This window comes from Geotrypetes seraphini, chromosome 2 (assembly GCF_902459505.1).
Source record: "Geotrypetes seraphini chromosome 2, aGeoSer1.1, whole genome shotgun sequence".
NCBI lineage: Eukaryota > Metazoa > Chordata > Amphibia > Gymnophiona > Dermophiidae > Geotrypetes > Geotrypetes seraphini.
This window is the reverse complement of record NC_047085.1, coordinates 145,862,877-145,880,800: the sequence shown is the minus strand read 5'-3', so window position 1 is coordinate 145,880,800 and position 17,924 is coordinate 145,862,877. Positions and strand designations below refer to the sequence as shown.

The following is a 17,924-nucleotide window of genomic DNA, read 5'->3' as shown; positions in this document are numbered from 1 at the left end:
TTCGATAAATGACAATTGCTAACTTTTTGTACAAATGAGATTTTGTACTGTTCCAGGGATGGGGTGGGGATGGAGTTTCAGTTTGAGGGACAGGGAGAGGATAAGGACAGACTTCGTATCAGTGTCAATTTTTTTAAAAAAAAATCTTTATTCATTTTTCAGTCTAAAAACAGTACATAAAGGAATCCATACAAGTAGTTTGAAAAACAGCACTTACATCTATCAATAAATACATGAGAAAACCATTTTCACCCCCTCCCTCCCACCCTGATTCCAATGTATTCAATAAAACCTTACACCAGTACATACATGTAGTTAATAAATCCTATTATAAGATCCCTTTCCCTCCCATCCAACCCCCTTCCCTGGCTGTGCAAATCAAACTAGTAATAGAGGAATAAACCATTTAATTAAAATTAATAAAATTGATCAATGGACCCCATGTCAATTTAAACAATTTGTTATTACCCATTTGGTCAGAAATCATTTTCTCGTACTTATAACACAAGCATAATGAATTCCACAAAAAGAGAAATTTAATCAGTCAAAATTCTTCCAATTTTTAGTGACCATTTGCATGGCAACCCTGGTCATTATACCAAGTAATCTGCTCTTATGTCTTTCTAATAGCGGAGTAGGAGATAACAACGTCCCACAGATTACCGCTTTATACGAAAGAGGAAGCATACTCTCCAGAATCAAATTAATATGTCCCCATATAGACTTCCAAAAATTCAGTATCAAAGGACAATAGAACAACAGATGATCCAGTGTCCCTATGTCAAGATCGATTAGAATTTGAACTATCTAGCTTTTGTAATCTAACAGGGGTCCAAAAACATCTATGCAAAAAAAAACACAAAAAACCAAAACATGTTTGTCTCATAGATGCTGACGCTGTACATCTCATCCTCCAAGTCCAAATTCCTGGCCATTGAGATGCAGAAATCTGCTGCTTTATCTCCATGCTCCAAATGCCTTTGAGACTAGTTTTTGGTTTCTTATTAAAAAATTCAGATATTAATTTATACCACTTGGCTGCCTGATGCCCTAGCAAATCTGTCTGGAAGCAAAGGCCCGGCAAGCTATACTGATCCTTTAAATTTTGCTAATCAGGGAACCCTTTTTGAATGGCCTGCTTCAACTGCAACCACTTATATGCTTGAGATTTGGAATGCCAAATGATTGTTGCAGTCGTAAAAAATCAAGCATTGTCCCATTTGATAATACATCATCTAATGCATGTATGCCTTTCTGCAGCCAATTCTTCCAGAGGATCTTAGACTCGCCAATTTGAATCATGGAGTTCAACCATAAGGATTGACACGTGGACTGTTGTACTGGTACAGATATTAAGTTATTGATGAATTTTAAGGTTTTCCATGTGGCAAAAAGAATAAGAACATAAGAACATAAGCAATGCCTTTGCCGGGTCAGACCTGAGGTCCATCGCGCCCAGCAGTCCGCTCATGCGGTGGCCCAACAGGTTCAGGACCTGTGCAGTAATCCTCTATCTATACCCCTCTATCCCCTTTTCCAACAGGAAATTGTCCAATCCTTTCTTGAACCCCAGTACTGTACTCTGCTATTGTCCTTATAAATTCTGGGTAAGAACATAAGAATTGCCACTGCTGGGTCAGGCCAGTGGTCCATCGTGCCCAACAGTCCGCTCACCCGGCGGTCCCCAGGTCAAAGACCAGTGCCCTAACTGAGACCAGCCTCACCTGCGTACATTCCGGTTCAGCAGAAACTTGTCTAGCCTTGTCTTGAATCCCTGGAGGGTGTTTTCCCCTATAACAGACTCCAGAAGAGCATTCCAGTTCTCTACCACTCTCTGGGTGAAGATGAATTTCCTTACGTTTGTATGGAATCTATTCCCTTTTAACTTTAGAGAGTGCCCTCTCATTCTCCCCACCTGTCCTTATCTACTGAGTCTATTCCCTTCATTATCTTGAATGTCTTGATCATGTCCCCTCTCAAACTCCTCTTTTCAAGGGAGAAGAGGCCCAGTTTCTCTAATCTCTCATTGTACAGCAACTCCTCCAGCCCCTTAACCATTTTAGTTGCTCTTCTCTGGACCCTTTCGAGTAGTACTGTGTCTTTCTTCATGTATGGCGACCAGTTCAGGACACAGTATTCCAGGTGAGGGCGTATCATGGCCCAGTACAGCGGCATGATGACCTTCTCCGATCTGTTTGTGATCCCCCCTTCTTAATCATTCCTAGCATTCTGTTCGCCCTTTTCGCCACCGCCGCGCATTGTGCAGATGGCTTCATTGACTTGTCGACCAGTACTCCCAAGTCTCTTTCCTGGGGGGTCTCTCCAAGTACCGCCCCGGACATCTTGTATTCGTGTGTGAGATTCTTGTTACCGACATGCATCACCTTACACTTATCCATGTTGAACCTCATTTGCCATGTCGCTACCCATTTCTCAAGCGTGGTTATGTCACGTTGCAGATCTTCACAATCCCCCTGTGTCTTCAACACATGACATAATCATAATAGGGACATGAGTTGCCATTCTAAATAAAACCAATCTGGAAGATGCTCCAAGACTTCAAAAAGAATCCAATACATACCCTGCTGCATAATGAATGCTTGATGGTATCTATAGAAATTTGGAAAATTTACCCCACCTGCCGCAATTGATTTTGTAGAGATACTAAAGCAATTCTAGTGTTTTTGCCCAGCCAAATAAATTTTGTGAGAATACTATTTAACTTTTTATAAAAGGACCTTGAAAATAAACCAGAAGCATACTCATTTGGTAACAAACTAAAGGCAAAATCATCATTTTTACAGTTTGGACTCTCCCCCACCAAGAAAGATGTAATGGGTTCCAATGTTCACACATTTCTTTGACTTTCAATGCACATTTAACGGAAGAACCATCAGTGTCAATTTCTAATTTTGAAGCAATGGTTTTTTGCTCTTCAGACCACCTACAATTCATGTTCTGATCCTGGTCAAGAAATACGCTGCAAGTTACTTTACAGCAGTTGACATCTGTGTGGAAGCAGTTTGGGCATTACCAGATAGCCTGAGAATCTTCTAGCTCTGAAGAAAAAGACTCATCATATGAGTTGCTGATAGTTGCTCATAGTCAAATCATCAGTTATTTGAACTACAAGCTCTTATTCCTTTTTTTCTGACATAGGTGTTGCTAGTGGCATAGCAAGGTGCCTCTCCCTTGCCCTCTTCTCCATCCCCCCGCCCTTGTCTCTGTCCCCACTCCTCTCTATATTGCCATTGATGATACTGACTGCATACTAGTAATTTGGATCATCTCTCCAGCTTGTAGGATCTTTAATCAGAAATTGTTGAGCCTTTTCTTGTCCATTTGTGTCAAGAACACCAAAGAAGACATACTGTAAGTTATCTTTGTTATACATGATGCTAGGCTGATGGGACTGAGTGCTTTGGGAGAGCAGTTGAGACATTTCACTGAACTTGTGGATTGTAGAAGTTGAAGGTTTGCCACCATCTTGAACTTCATTACTTAGTCTGTCATCAAAAAAGGACAGACTAGTCAAAATATCTGACAGAGGTCTGGTGAATGTTGTTGATGTAACCTTGGCAACAGCCTTGTTTGGATATTTCTGGAGTTCTGAAAGTCATTGAGCAGTGCTTTTACAGGAAGAGGAGCTCCATGCCAGTAAGCTAACAAAGAGAACCAAATCTTTGATACTCTGCCTTTCATTGGAAATAAGAGAGAACTGCTGCTGGAACAGAAATATCTTAATACTGTAAATGGCCTTCGCCATCCACTGTGCATGGTGGAAGGCTTTGGGTGCTCAAAATGATGGCTTCGCTTTATCTGCATCTGGGCAGCTGTCAAGAAAAATTAAACAGAGCTCAAGAAGCTCCTTGTAGTCTTCCCCTGGATGTGATGCATTCAAGGCTGTTCTGCATCAAACATGTCATCTGCAGCAACCTCAGATAAATCCTGGTCTTTATATGACCAATTTTGCTGAAATACTTTGAACACCGCAACCTCTGGTCCTCCACTAATGCCACAGTTGGCACCCCTGTCTGGCAAATTAACAAGATCTAATGCTCCGGCAACTTCAGAATGTTCAAAGATGTTCACCTTTGGCTGTTTTGACCGAAAACTGGAACAAGGGATTCTGCTGACTTTAAAATTAGCATCTGAATTTGAACAACTATCGGAATCAACTTCAGCAATATTCATCGAATCAGATAATACATTAGTCAGAGGGAGAGAAGTAGCAGTTAGCTGTATAAAACAAATGACATTTTTTGCTTCTTTGGCTGCAAACTTACTAAATCATTCTTCTTGCACTCTCTTTCTATCCTCCTTCTTCACAGACTCAGGAGTAATCTAAGGAAATACTTTTTTACAGAAAGAGTGGTAGATGCGTGGAACAGTCTCCCGGAAGAGGTGGTGGAGACAGAGATTGTATCTGAATTCAAGAAAGCCTGGGATAGGCACGTGGGATCTCTAAGAGAAAGGAAGAGATAATGGTTGCTGCGGATGGGCAGACTGGATGGGCCATTTGGCCTTTATCTGCCATCATGTTTCTATGTTTCCATTAAAAAGTAGGGAGAAAAAAAAAGAGAAATTTACATTACATAAAAATTATGCAAATTTAGGGGTTAACATAAATAAATAGTAAGTAGTAATAGGGTGAGCATTCACTATCTCCTCTTCCTAAGAGATCTCATATGCCTGTCCCATGCATTCTTGAATTCAAACACAGATTTTGTCTTCACCATCTCCACTGGGAGAAAAATTAAATCTTTGTGGCCCATGCTGCAAACTAAGCAAAATTGTCAGGATTTGGATTGTAAAATTGCATTCGCTCGGAACAGAAATTTGAAAGATTTGCTTGCCCTGCAGATGTTTGGACAAAGAAGGAACGAGGGAGGGTTGGACTTTTCGGTGCAACCAGTGCACTGCTTGTTCTTTATTAAATGAGGGAGACCAAATTTGCATACCTGGAAGAAAATGTATCAGGATGACCCAGTTTGTTACCTGTGAAAGCATTGGAGTAGTTTATGCAATACTCTGCCCTTGCAATCTGTGCTATATAGGACATACTGCAAGTAGTCTTAAAACAAGACTGTTTGAACATCGTTCTAATATTTCACACAAAAGACAGGTAGATATACTCACACGACATTGTGTTGAAAAAAATCACTCTTTTGAGGAATTTAGATGCTTTGTATTACATCATATTCCCCTTACAGCTCGTCATGGGGATGTGAAAAGATTGCTATATCAAAGTGAACAGCGGTCTATTTTCTTTTTGAAAACTATCTGGCCTAATGGACTTAATCAGAAAGTAGAATGGAGTGCCTTCTACTGACGGTGAGATCATTTGTTCCAGTGAATAAAGTTTTTTGACATTGATCCCTAAGAACCCGGAAGTATAAATTCCAGCGCCATTCTGAGCTGTGTGTGGATGGAGCAGGAGAGAATGTGATTGCCCTGACGCAGCCGTTCGGCGAAACAAGAGCCTTGTTGGTGACATCCAGTTCCTTGTCTTTTGTCAGCGTGAGAAGTGCTATAGCAGGAAGATCTACTCACTGCTGTTGGTGCCATCGTCAGAAGATAAGTGAACTGTTTTGTTCTTTTTCTGGCTCCCTGTGCACAGTGGTGGCTTTGGTCCCGTTTTAAAAATTACATTTTGAAACGTGTGGAGTTTTTTTGCCTATGATATAGAGCAGGACTGGCTTAATAATAACAATTTATATACCACAGAACTGTGAAGTTCTATGCGGTTTACAATGATTAAAGATGTTACAGATTGAGTGGAATAAACAAAGTACAGACTTAGTGATTGATAGTTTTAGAGATCGTTTTTGAGGACTAAGATTGTATAGGTTGATTTCCTAAGTATTTCAGGAACAGATGTGTTTTTAGGCGTTTCCTGAATTCCCTATAGGTAGTAGGCATGAGTAATTGTTCTAGGTCTTTACCCCATAGTGCTGCTTGATGTGAGAAAAGATGTTGGTGATGACTTTTAAATTTACAACCTCTAACCGGTGGAGAAACAAAGTTCGGGTGTGAGCTTCGCTTGTGTCTGTTGGTTGTGAAAGAGAAAAGGTCTGTTATATATTTAGGGGCTAAGCCATAAAGTACCTTGAAGCAAAAACAACCAAACTTGAATTTCACACTGCCTCCATCGGCAGCCAGTGTAGAAGTCGATAGGAAAGTGTTACGTGATCAAACTTCTTCAGTTCACAAAGTAGTCTAACCACTACATTTTGTACCAGTTGCAATCGCCGCATTTTCTTCTGGGGGAGTGCCAAGTAGGCGATGTTACAATAATCAAGTTGACTCAGTATGAGGGATTGTACCAGAATTTGAAATGATGAGACGTCGAAGTAAGTTCTGATGGACCGAAGCTTCCATAGGGTGAGAAAGATTTTCTAATCAAGGAGTCTACCTGGTCTTTCATGATCAGGCTCTGGTCCAGTGTTATTCCCAATATCTTCATAGTGGGTTCAATGCTTCAGGCCGAGTCGGGGAGGCAGCAGGCACAAGTAGGCACCAGCGGGAGAGCAGAGAGAGAGAGAGGAGAAAGCGGAGGTGAGAGCTTGGAGGATGTGAGGGAGAGAGAGCAGGCAAAGGCAGGCAGAGTGGGGTAGCGGCGAGAGGAAGCTCCGCCCTCCCCCAGCGAGTCACCAGCAGCGTCAGAGCGCCCGGACTCCCCCTTAAAAGGAGGAGAACCGCGGTTCCAGGGAACTTGCTTCAGGCCGAGTCGGGGAGGCAGCAGGCACAAGCAAGCACCAGCAGGAGAGCAGAGAGAGAGAGAGGAGAAAGCGGAGGTGAGAGCGTAGAGGACGCGAGGGAGAGAGAGCAGGCGAAGGCAGGCAGAGTGGGGTAGTGGCGAGAGGAAGCTCCGCCTACCCCCAGCGAGTCACCAGCAGCGTCAGAGCACCCGGACTCCCCCTTAAAAGGAGGAGAACCACGGCGCCAGGGAACTTGCTTCAGGCTGAGTCGGGGAGGCAGCAGGCACAAGCAGGCACCAGCGGGAGAGCAGAGAGAGAAAGGAGAAAGCGGAGGTGAGAGCGTGGAGGACGTCAGGGAGCGAGAGCAGGCAAAGGCAGGCAGAGTGGGGTAGCAGCAAGAGGAAGCTCCGCCCCCCCCAGCGAGTCACCAGCAGCGTCAGAGTGCCCGGACTCCCCCTTAAAAGGGGGGGAGCCAATGGCGTGCAGCCGTTCGGCCGCAGCAAAGGCGAACTTGCGAAGGAGCCTTAAGAAGGAGCCAGGGAGCTAAGCTGCCCTACAGAGAGTCCCAAATCGCAAGAAACCAGCCAGTTACCTAGCCACACATCAGAGAGCACCACACACCACACCTCCCAAACGAACACTCAACCGCATACACAGCAGCACCAGCAGAATCACAACTCTCAGGGGGACAACAAACAGAAAGCAAGACCACAGACAACCAATAGAGACAGTCTTTCTCAAACTATATCTTAAACTTTCCATCCATCTTTTAATCCTCCTAACAGGCAGACCTTTCTAATAGGCAGACCTTTTTAATAAGCAGACCTTTCTAGCTCACTAGCAAGCGGGCAATCCTCTCTAACTATATATCCTCTCTAATTACATAGCAGGCAGACCTTCTCAGACACCCCAACCCCTCAAACTCTCAAACTAACAAACCTACAAGCAGACTTCTCTTTCAAACTCTTACACAGGCAGACTTTTCTCTCAAATTCTCAAACTAACTAACAGGCAGACTTTTTCAACTAACTAATAGGTAGGCATACCTAAATAACAATTTGAAAATGGCAGGGAGAACAAGAAACACCAGGACTACAATCAAGACCAGCATTCCAGTCACCGGAGGGATCCAGGGGATGGCCACAGCCTACGTACAGACGGAGGATGACCCTGGATGGTGGACAGAGACCTGTGTGCAGACCGAGGCCATCCCCCCCCAGCAGTACACTACAGTCTCTACTCAGACAGAGGAGGTGGGACATCTGGAAGGAGACATATTACAGGAACTGATGAGCCTAAGGGAGGAGGTGAGGCGATTGAGAAGCATCAGAGAAGATGAGGCCTTCATTGACGGAGTCGTCTAGGAGCTATCCCGAATCTCCGAGCAGGCACCGGACAAGTCCATCCTCGTGACACCCAAATTCTCAGCTTTGAAACCAATGACTGGGGTACAGGAAATGGCTGGGGATGACGACTCCTGGCAGCTGGTAACCTCCTCCACAGGCAAGCACAGAAGACCCCCCCCCTTTCTCAGTTTCTTCTTCTTCCTTTTCTCTCAAACAGGGCAGTTTTACATTAACCCCACAAATCACCCTGAGGAACAGATTCCAGATCTTACAGGAAGGGACTGCCGATGAGGTACAGGAAGACATGACTCCTTGGACCTTGGACCCTTTCCCCTCCTACCTAACAGACCCCAGTGGTTCACTACAGAAATCTCGGAACTCGTTAAGAAAAAGAAAAAAGCATTTGTTTCCTACAAACAATCAGGAAGAGGAGAGGCAAAAGAAGACTACCGTATTTTCACGCATATAACGCGCGCGTTATACACGATTTTACAAACCGAGTATAACCATGTGCGTTATATGTGTGAGCGCGTTATACAAATTTTTTTTTTCAGTGCGATCCGGTATCCCCCCTGCGATCCGGAATCCTTCCCCCCGCTCGCGTCACCCCCCCTCCCCCGCGATCCTACATCCCCCCCCAGCACCGCAAAGACATCGGTCGCTTACCCTATTGGGCACCGGCACCAGCACCAATGCACAGGACGTGCCAGTGCCAGTGCCCGAAGATCCTCCCTCATTGGGCTGGGCTGGGCTGGACGGTGCGAGGGAGATCCTCCCTCTTCCCTGTGCCGAGCTGGACTGGGCTTTAAGCATTTGCGCATGCTCAAAGCCTTCTGGTCTCGCTCTCTCCGTATATATTTAATTGCCAGCATCGCATCTTATTTTAGGGCATGCAAGTCCTAACAATATTTGATGAGAGAACAAATTACCTTTAGCTACACTGAATGATTATTATCCATTACTTTATCCTTGTGCTTTGAGACATACTGTATCTTTAGTTCATCTGCATCCTTATTTAGTCATTCTGATTAGTACTGTCTCTCTTCTCTAGATCTATAGCTTAATAATAATTGATAACAGAAAAAATAAAACACACACACACACACACATATGTATATATTTATATTTAGTCTGTATTTCTGCTTTCTTACAAAATGCAAATAACTTAAATATTTTATACTGTTTGACCTGTGTGTAAACCTGAATATATTCTGGATGCCGTGGGGAAATGGGTTTAATTTCACTCTTGCAACCACAAATTATTCATGCAGCGCAAATGAAAACAAGTAGTAAAGCATAATCTGTGACAAAAATGTCCTTTTGCCATATTTTTTTATCATCATCTGTTGTACTTAGAGCTGACAGAACATCAGATGGTTTAGTGCATTATTTATTAAATGCACAGGCAGAACTTTTAAATATTCAGTGAATGCCGTACATATAAAGAATTAGAAATGATGATGGTGATGACGGCTGTTTGTGCATGTTTCTCTTTGTGAGTTGTCTCTTCCCCTACATGTCTTTTTTCTATTCATCCTTTGTCCTTTTATCCTGTTGTAGCTCTCATTACTACTGTGCTGTCTACAAATTCAGAGTCTTATGACAAGAGCATTTGTTGCTATTTTTCCCCTTTCAGTATGTTTCAGACTAAGAGTTAATGTTCTCTAGTATAATATGTTGGGTAAAATGTAGCATGTGGCTTACTCTTATTTTTACTCACAAAGCATTAACTGATATCAGGCTAGGTACTAATCTAATGAGGTGCAATGGTATTTTAGTCACGCTACCTCTCCAGACTGTACACATGGCATTCCTAGAGGCCCTTATTCTATAAGGGAATGGGGGGACTTGTATACTGCCTTTTTGTTGCTTTGGCATTTCAAAGGTTACATTCAAAGTGGTGGGCACTGGAGGATTATTTGGGGTTACCTAAAAAGATTATATTAAGACTTCGGTTGGTGCAAAATGCTGCAGGTCGCCTGATTTTTAATCTTAAAAAGTATGATCATGTTAGCCCTTTTTATACCAAGTTGCATTGGTTGCCTTTTGGGGCCAGAGTGCTTTTTAAGTTCGGATGCATTTGTTATAAGGTGCTTTTTGGATTATCTCCCTCATATTTGTCTCCCTATCTGAAACTTTCTTATTCAAAAGGAACTAGAAATTCTGGAAAGTTCATCTTCCCTACTCCAAAGGACTGTCATTTTAAGACATTTTTAGACAGGACTTTGGAGTATCAAGCTGGGGAGATGAACTCCTGGCTAAGTCCGATGATTGTTCAATTTAATTCTTACTTTACATTTAGGAAATCATTAAAGACTTATTTATTTGACAAATAAGAATATTAATTTTCATATAATTTAAATGAGGTCTTTTGTTTCTATTCTTATTGTCATAGTATGTTTTAATTTTTTAATAATTTTTATCATTGTACTTGAATGTTTTAACAATTGTGTTACAAAAAGGTAATGGCGGAATAGAAATCTGTAATGTAATTTAATGTAATGTATTATATAATTTTAGATTGTACGTAGATAGTGTGTTCTATGAAACTGTACCATGTGCTGAAATGTCTCAGTATTCTCCTGTTGTGAACCGCCCAGAAGTACTGGTTGGGCGGTATACAAGAAAATAAATTATTATTATTATTATTGTCCAGGGTCACAAGGAGCAGCACTGGGATTTGATCTCACACAACTTCAGGATGCAGAGGCAGCAGCTCAACCAGTAAGCCACAGCACAGGCACTGGTAGGCAACCTATTGGTGCTTAACACACACCCTCTTTTATGAAGCCACGTTAGGCTTTTTTTTTTTAATCATTGGCTGAGGCAGTATTAGCTCCGACACTCTTAGGAATTCATAAAAGGAGGGGTTAATTGGTAAAAGCCATTTAAAAACATTCTAAGCATCAATTTTAAAAAAAATGTAGGTGCCAACCAGCACCTAGAAAAACAGCGCCTTCATCTATGGAGGCGCCTTAGAACATTTTTTAGGTGGCCGCCGATAATGGCGCCATTTACAGAAACCGGCCCCAAATATTTTGGACACTGCACCACATGCCATGCAGAACCCAAGAGATCTTGAGGAGTGGGGGAACCCACCCCATGACTTCTGCTGGTAACTGCTGCTGCTTTTCCAGGCTGGCAGCAGTAAGATATTCAAAATTGCGGGTGGCACATCTTCTCTACAGTTCCACTCCTCAGGAGTGTGTTATCTTCATTTGAAGGTTTCCGACTCTCACACTCTTTGGGATCCTTTTATTAAACTGTGGCCTTAATGTGTCCTTACATGGAAGATAAGGCCATAGCAGAGAGACAAAAATGAATTCTTTGCTTTGCACACAAAGGCCATTTTTACTGCACCTGTATAAATGTCCTTTCTGAATTAATAGCCATGCACTAATTTTTCAGTTAGTACAATGTCATTAAAAAATTTACAAAATGTAAAATAGGAGAGCCAAATCCACAAACTCAAAGACGTATAACTAGGAGTGGAAATGTCCTAAAAGATGGTGGACTCAATTTGATTCTAAAATATACTTTTTATTGGTCCCCAAAACAGCTCAAAAAGCTCAATGACTCGACATGTACATGTTTCGGCCAAACTGGCCTGCCTCAGGAGTCTTATGAGTCTTCAAACAAACAAACAAATAAAAAAAATTAATTCATGTTCTTGATGTATGGACACTGATGTACAGCTATTAGTAATCAAATAAAAGCTTGCAGGGTGAAAAATGCCGGAGCTGAAACGATCCTATGCCCGTGAATGAATTAATATATTTTTTTTTTGTTGGAAGACTCATAAGAATCTTGAGGCAGGCCAGTTTGGCCGAAACATGTACATGTCGAGTCATTGAGCTTTATGAGCCATTTTTGGGACCATTAAAAAAATTTACCACATGAACAGTTACTGGCAGATTCTATAATGTCTGCCTAATATCAGTGCGCCTAGTCGATATAAATGCCTAACTTAATTAACAGGCTTAATTACAAAAGATTCCTTGATAAAACTTTTGCCTTCCAGGCTGCCAAACTGAACCCATGGCTAGCCCAAATTGTCCTTGAGGCCCCCACCTACCTTGGGTTTAGAAAATCTCTTAAAACTCACCTATTCCATGGACAAGACACCTAATACCCCTCTCCAATGAACAACAATCTCCTCCTGCCCCCTTCCACCTCTCTTTTCCCAACCTACCCACCCCCTCCCCCCCTAACCTACCCCTCTCTCTCTCCTAACTTCATTCTACCTCCTTGCTCCTAATATTGTTCAATTGTTTTCGAACCACTTGTAATTTTTTGTTAATCTAATGTAAACCGCCTAGAACTCCTTGGGTATGGCGGTATACAAAAATAAAGTTATTATTATTATTATTATTATTAATTGGTACCAATAATTACCAATTATGAGGCTTAATTGACATTAATTGAAACTTAGGTGCATAGCAATCTGACTTTATTCTATATCAGTGTGCCTAATAATTAGGAGGCTCACTAGGAGATGATAAACTCGTAGAGAGATAGGTGGGAGCATGGTTTGCACATAGGTGTGTTGTTACAGAATTGGACTATTACTGTCACCTATTTTGTAGGTAGTAAGAGCTCACACGGTGTTCCTGTGCTAAGTTGTGTGTGTGGTAATGTAGATGAGCTAACTGATTAGCGGAGGAATGCCCGCTGTCCACCCTTGGAATGCGCCCTCAAAAAAATGTAAAATATTTTAATTTGCATTTGGTATGCGCATATTTGGCAGTTACAGCGGATGCCTGAGCATATCCCACAGTACACCTAACGCAGCTTAGTTGAAGGGCCCCTTTGTGCCCCTTCTCTTACTCATCAGAGCCTCAGTATCAGTGCACTATTCTTGATTTCTGTTTTCATGAGAGGCAAGCCTAAGAGAAGAAAAACCAACTGGCCTCACTACCGTGTTTCCCCCCAAATAAGAGTGTCTTATATTAATTTTGGGTCCAAAAAATGCAGTAGGGCTTATTTTCAGGGGATGTCTTATTTTTTTTAATGTACAATGATCATTTCTCCCTTCCTCTCCTCCACCCAAATTCTTCCTCTTTCCTTTCTCTCCCTCACATGTGCAGCATCTTTCCTCTCCTCACCCATCCCCTTGTGCCATCCCTCTGCAGCATCTTTCTATCTATCCCTTCCATCCCCCTATGCAGCAGAATCCTTGAGCAACATCTTTCTATCTATCCCTTCCATCCCCCCGTGCAGCAGAACCCTTGCCCAGCATCTTTCTATCCCACCCTCCCTCCCATTCCCCCACATGCAGCAGAAGCACACCAACCCTCCCACCGTGAGATGGGATCATCAGGGATGCGGCAGAGGATAGGACCCAGCAGGAGAAGACCGCGAAGCAGCCTGTTTCAAGTGCTGCAGACGCTGCTGTTTAGAGGGAGGTATGTCGGTCTCATGGTGGGAGGGTCAGTGGGGTTCAGATGAGAGGGAGAGATGGAAAGATGCTGCACAGGGGGATGGGTGGGAGGGTCAGTGGGGTTCGGCTGCGAGGTGGGGTGTGGAGCACTGCTGCCAGTGTATCCAGAGATGGAGTTGGGGAGTGTTGGGGACATTCAGGAGGGGCTTCGTGGGCGATCTAACTAGGGCTTATTTTTAAGCAGGGCTTCTGGCAAACAGGATTCTATAGGTTCCTTTTCATAATAACATATACATTTCTTCTGGCATTTCTACATCCCACCAAAATACAACGAACTTGTATTATACTTGACTGGAACCTATCCTGGTCGAGTACCGTATTTTCACCCATATACCGCGCACTCGTGTAAAACGCGCACACGGGTATAGCGCGCGGGGAACACAAATTTATGTAAAAAAAATTTAATATAGCGTATACCGCGCATGCTAAAACCTCCTCCCACCTACTCCGAACCAGCATCCTCCCCCCCGCTCGCTTACCCGCGTTTTACAACTTTTTTTTTTCAATCCGATCCGGCATCCCCCCTGCGAACCGGCATCCTCACCCCCCCGCTCGCGTCCCCCCTCCCCCGCGATCCTACATCCCCCCCAGCACCGCAAAACATCTCTTACCCGATTGGGCACCGGCACCAGCACCAATGCACAGGATGTGCCAGTGCTAGTAGATCCTCCCTTGTTGGTTTGGGCTGGGCTGGGCTGGGCGGTGCGGTGCGGGAGAGATTATCTCGGAGAGAGCGAGACCAGAAGGCTTTGAGCATGCGCAAATGCTCAAAGCCTAGTCCAGCCCGGTGCAGGAAGAAGGAGGATCTCTCCCGCACCGCACCGCCCAGCCCAGCCCAGCCCAAACCAACGAGGGAGGATCTTCGGGCACTGGCACTGGCACATCCTGTACATTGGTGCTGGTGCCGGTGCCCAATCGGGTAAGAGATGTTTTGCGGTGCTGGGGGGGATGTAGGATCGCTGGGGAGGGGGGGGGTGACGCGAGCGGGGGGGAGGATGCCGGTTCGCAGGGGGGATGCCAGATCGGATTGAAAAAAAAAGTTGTAAAACGCGCTCACACTTATAACGCGCACGGTTATGCACGGTTTGTAAAATTGTGTATAACGCGCGCGTTATATGCGTGAAAATACGGTAAATCTAGTTTGTCTATGAATACCCTCAGATTCCTGCGCTGCTCAATGTAATCACTGTAGCAGCTAATGGCAGGTAAGCAGTTATCATTCATTGGGTTTTCATATTTAGTTTTTTACGTTGTTTTACAAGTAATCTCTTAAGAGTTCTTATATTCTCAAGCACTGAATTACATGCAATAAAGATAATTATTATTAGCGACACTTATCTTTAGTTTGTCGCTGTATGTCACGGGGGGTCACTCTTGGAACCTATTTCCATTTTTGTCGATTAATTTTTGAAGGGAGAAGTTTGCCAAATGGATTCGTATATTAAAGATTCAAAAGATGTGATTTTGAAACTTGGTGACATCCCAGTGGACGAGTTTCCGTTTATTCTGGTCTCTTTAGATGTAGCTTCTCTATACACATCTATTCCCCAAGAGGAAGCATTATTAATTCTAAAAGATGTGTTTGAATCCCGGACACGACCCCATGCCATCCCTACAGAGTTCCTCTGCTTTTTGTCAAAATTGGCCATGAAAGAGAATTTTTTCTTCTTTGATGGAAAATATTACAAACAAAACAAAGGAGTAGCCATGGGAGCCACTTTTACTCCCTCAGTAGCCAATTTGTATATGGACAACTTTGAAAAAACTTGGACTATAAATTCCCCATTTGAAGATCATATTTACAAATGGTTCCGATATATAGACGACGTGCTATTACTTTGGACAAGAACTGAAAAAGAAGTTTTATCATTCAAAAGCTGGCTCAACAGTTGTGATTCAAACATACAATTTTCCAAGGAATATGCAGCTAATAACTTAACATTTTTGGATCTGATCATTATACAAAGTATAGATCACTTTGAGTTTGACACACATAAAAACTACAGATAGAAACACTTTTTTAGATTTTAGAAGTTGCTATCCTTTTAGTCTTAGACAAAATCTACCTTTCTCTCAGTTCCTCCGGTTAAGACGCAACTGCTCATCTTTATCCACTTTCAAAAACAAGCTAAAAGGTTGAAGAAGAAACTTAAGGAAAGAGGATATCCCGATCAAGTGTTGAAACAAGCATTAAAAAGAGCAAGTTATTACAACCGGGAACACCTCCTACAGCCAGTGGATAATTCAAAAGGAGCAGCAGAAGAAAAATCAACATGTGTATTATGTTACTCTACGGCGGGAAATGTTCCAGCCAGGATCATCAAAGAGAACTGGAAAATTATACAAGCACATCCACTGTTTGAAAAAATAGATCTTAGAACACCTGGGCCAATCAGGCCTTAGGATTAGTGAGGATGGGCGGACCCGCTATGCCTAAGGCCTGACTGGTCCAGGCTTCTAGAGCCTGGACCAATCAGGCCTTAGATTTAGCGGGGATGGGCCGGGAAAGGGCCCGTCGGCTGGACGGCAGCAAGACCCGTCCAGCCGACCAACATATAAAGGTTAGTTTGGGGGGGTCATCAGGCTTTCCGGCAGGAGGACTGGGCATCCTCCTGCCCGCGATTACCAGTTTGGGGGGGAGGGGGGTTCCGGCAGGAGGACTGGGCATCCTCCTGCCCGCGATTACCAGTTTGGGTGGAGGGGGGTTCCGACAGGAGGACTGGGCATCCTCCTGTCGGCGATGGGACAGGCGGCCGCTATACTTATTGCAGCAGGGAGATCCCTTGCTGCCATAAGTATAGCGGCCGTGTCTAATTTAACCTGATTCTCTAACCGGCGTCAGTACCATGGACGCCGGTTACAGAATCGGGGTTTAGTGTAGGACCGATTCTGTATAGGACACCTCTCCTGGGCGTCCTATACAGAATCAGGGCCTTTAAGTCCAGCGATGATAATACATCCACCATCTAGAGATAACTCTTTGTTACCACACGGGTTCTTTAAATGTGGGAAATGCAGTTGTTGCGAAGTAACTCTACCCACAAAAGCATTCATTAACCCAGTTAATGGAAAAAGGTACACCATCAGACACTTCTTGACTTGCAACACAGATCACATCATCTACGTGATAATATGCCCATGTTCCAAATGGTATGTTGGAATGTCAACCCGACCTTTCAGAATTAGATTAACAGAGCACAAATCCAATTTGAAAAATAACAAAATGACAGCTCCCCTAGTTGAACATTGCGTCCAATTCAAACATAAGTTCACCGACCTCAAATGCTTTTGCATTGATAAAGTTGAAACTCACGCCAGGGGAGGTGAGAAACAGAGGCTTTTACACCAAAAGGAATGCCGGTGGATTTTTTCTCTCAATACAGTAAAACCAGTCGGTTTAAATAGTGCCATAGATTGGTATGCCTTCTTTTAACAAAGAAAAATAAGTAACTGTGCAATATCAAACACAGCATGGAGTTAATCAGTGATGTCATCAACCTCAGGATATTAAATACAGTAGTGTACTTCCGGCAGTTTGCCGGCACCATTTTTGACCTGTGAAGCACGGGTATAGCTGTGCATAGTGAGTATCTTCAGTTAGTGTATTTTTAACTTGATTGTTCGTTTTTGCTGTCGAATATAGATAACTAAAGTTTGCTATCTCTTTTTCAGCCTGACTAGAGTTTGACCCTTGACAAAGCCTCAACCGGCGAAACGGGTCCCGTCAGGCTCTTTGTGTACCGGCTGAGCGTCCTTGCTACACATACAGCGACAAACTAAAGTAAGTGTCGCTAATAATAATTAGCTTTATTGCATGTAATTCAGTGCTTGAGAATATAAGAACGCTTAAGAGATTACTTGTAAAACAACGTAAAAAACTAAATATGAAAACCCAATGAATGATAACTGCTTACCTGCCATCAGCTGCTACAGTGATTACATTGAGCAGTGCAGGAATCTGAGGGTATTCATAGACAAACTAGATTTACTCGACCAGGATAGGTTCCAGTCAAGTATAATACAAGTTCGTTGTATTTTGGATTGATCTCAGTTTGAACTTGTCACCATAATTTTTGCAGTAGTGATTTCTACATCCCAAACAGTGTTACCTTCAGAAGAATGCTGACAAGATTTAGACCTGAGATTTTCTCCCTGTTTCCTGTGGGAAATGTTGGCTTCTGTCCCCTGGATTGCGCTGGTCTGCTTCTCTCCAAGGGTTCAGGCAGGCTGAAGGCTGGTGGCTGCCTCCCTGGCCTTGTGCTGATTTTCTCTAGAAACACCTGTGGTTCACTGGTGCTTTGCTAATGAGCCTAGCTAGTTTCTCTGCTGACTAGCCCTGCCCCTAGCAGAGCTGATTGCAGGAGCTAATCCCTTTGTGGGTTTTGCTATCACCGGCCTGGTGGCTGCTGGTACTTATAGTTCTTTGTCTTTAGCATT

The 17,924-nt window shown here is 43.3% G+C and overlaps 1 long non-coding RNA gene across 1 annotated transcript in view; it reads right to left on the bottom strand.

Annotated features, from left to right (window-relative positions):
- The window catches only part of LOC117355425, a 65,023-nt gene extending 47,308 nt beyond the window's left edge, over positions 1 to 17,715 (bottom strand). The window contains exon 1 of the long non-coding RNA XR_004538355.1: positions 17,597 to 17,715. This is a non-coding gene — a long non-coding RNA (uncharacterized LOC117355425). The remainder of the gene's footprint in view (positions 1 to 17,596) is intronic.
- Positions 17,716 to 17,924: the final 209 nt, after the last annotated feature.